Source organism: Echinops telfairi, unplaced genomic scaffold (genome assembly GCF_000313985.2).
Source record: "Echinops telfairi isolate 266 unplaced genomic scaffold, ASM31398v2 ScPeMD7_18;HRSCAF=68, whole genome shotgun sequence".
Classification (NCBI taxonomy): Eukaryota; Metazoa; Chordata; class Mammalia; order Afrosoricida; family Tenrecidae; genus Echinops; species Echinops telfairi.
In genome coordinates, this window is record NW_022103915.1 from 10,445,990 (window position 1) to 10,447,873 (window position 1,884).

The 1,884-nt window shown below is 60.5% G+C and overlaps 1 long non-coding RNA gene across 1 annotated transcript in view; it reads right to left on the reverse strand.

Moving 5' to 3' along the window:
- Positions 1–441: 441 nt before the first annotated feature.
- The window catches only part of LOC123521446, a 3,947-nt gene continuing 2,504 nt past the window's right edge, over positions 442–1,884 (reverse strand). Inside the window, exons 2-3 of the long non-coding RNA XR_006679891.1 lie at positions 1,472–1,540; positions 442–1,052 (exon numbers count right to left, since the gene is read on the reverse strand). This is a non-coding gene — a long non-coding RNA (uncharacterized LOC123521446). The remainder of the gene's footprint in view (positions 1,053–1,471; positions 1,541–1,884) is intronic.

Here is a 1,884-nt window from a genome sequence, read left to right on the forward strand (position 1 = left end):
GCTCTGCCTCCCTTCTTGGGTGCGCCCTCCTTCCCGGGGTCTGGGCCTTTATCTGCCCCCCTCTCCAGGCAGGCATCTCCCACTGGTCCTCCCCCCAGCACCCTGCCCCAGGCCAGAATCAGGCTCTGACTTGTTCCTCTTTATCTCTGGAAACTAAAATAAACGCACATCAGGAGACTGCCAGGGCTGGAGGCCAGGTCGCCCCACCCACCAGGCTGCATGGGGGCTTATTTTAGCAGGTGATGCTCCATGGGGGGGGCCTGTCCTCCCAGGGCTCAGAGCCGACCCTTGGCCGGGCTGGCTCCCCTCCTCTCCTTTTCCTGGAAGAGGAGTCATGGCCACAGGGAGAACCTTGAGTTCCCCCCCGCTCTGTCTGGGGTCCCCGCTGGTGTGAGGCTCCTTGTCCCCCCACCCCAACACCCGCCCTTTTATTCCCCGAGATTGAGATGAAAATAAACATGGGGGGGGGGGAGCAGGTTGGAGGGGAGGAGGGGTGAGAGCCCTCCCCGGTGGGGACCTGAAGGGTAAGTGTGCCTGGTAGTGTTGCGGTTACACATTGGGCTGCCAGTGGGGAGGTCAGCAGTTCAAAACCACCTGCCGCTCCTTGGGAGAAAGATGAGGCTTTGGGTGTTCATTTGTGTTGGGTGACACACACATGGGGGGGGGGTGTTTGAACTGCAGGAAACAGGGCAGAAACACAGGACGACACAGGATTGAGCACCTGACAAGAGAAGTGCTAGGGAGGAAAATAAAGCCCAGGTCCGGGGCGCTAGAGACCCGCCCCCACCCCGTCAGCTTCCCAGACTGCGGGGACAGGCGTGTTGCTCTGAGCTGGAAGCCACATCGCCTGTTTCTCAAAGGCCATGGGGTCCACCAGCGTGAGCAGCTTTCAGCGGAGCTTCCAGAGGAGGACAGACTAGGAAGGGAAGGCTGGCAGCCCGCTCATGAGAAGTCGCCAGTGCAAACCTCAGGGGTGCATCACAACGTCTGGGGTCCTTGCTTTGCACACACCATGGAGAGGGATCCGTCTCCAGAGGAGGTCATCTTGTTTGCTGGAGAACCGGGCCAAAGGGGGCACAGGAGACCCTCTGTGAGAGGGGTGGCCCCGTGGGCACAGGGGACTGTGGAGAGTAAGGTCCCCTCGCTCTGTCCATCTGCCTATGGGGCTCCCAAGTGGGGTGGGGGTGGGGAGTGGTTAAGTTTAGGCTCAGGAAGGCGGCAGCAGCCTTGCCTGCAGGTGGGGTCAGCCCGTGGGGGCCACTTCCTCCTCTCCCCTCCCCGAGAGGTTGGTCAACAGTCTGAGTCCTGTGCCTGCATTTATCCACTTTGGGCTCCTTGCTGGCCCGCAGAGACCCCGTGGAGGCAGGGATGGCTGCCATTTTGAAGAGCCGAGTCTACCTGACAGCCATGGTGTCAGGCTCCCTACCCCCCACCCCCACCCTAGTACCCCACCCCTGGGAGCGAGACTCACCCACATCTTAGGAGTCCAGTGGCCGCTGGCCAAGGTCCCAGTCACTGACATCCAGGACTTGGTGTCAAGCTGTCATGAGAATCGTGCCAGCAGACTGCTCTAAGGGAGGGCTCCTTTGGACCCACGCTGGAGCCTGCTGCCCGACCGAAAGCCCATCCCTACCAGCCGCTTCTGAACATGCCTTGCCCTGGCATCATCATGCATTCAGAAAAGTCCCGTCGCTAGGGCGCACCACCATCAGGTTGACGCGGCTCACAGAGACCCTATAGGACAGGGTAGCACTGCCCCTGGGTGTTTACAAGACCGAAACTCTTCACGGGAGTATAAAGCCCTGGCTGCCTTTCTTGGGGAAATGGGGCGGTTTTGAACTGCTGGTCTTGCAATTAGCAGCCCAACAGGTAACCACGATGCAG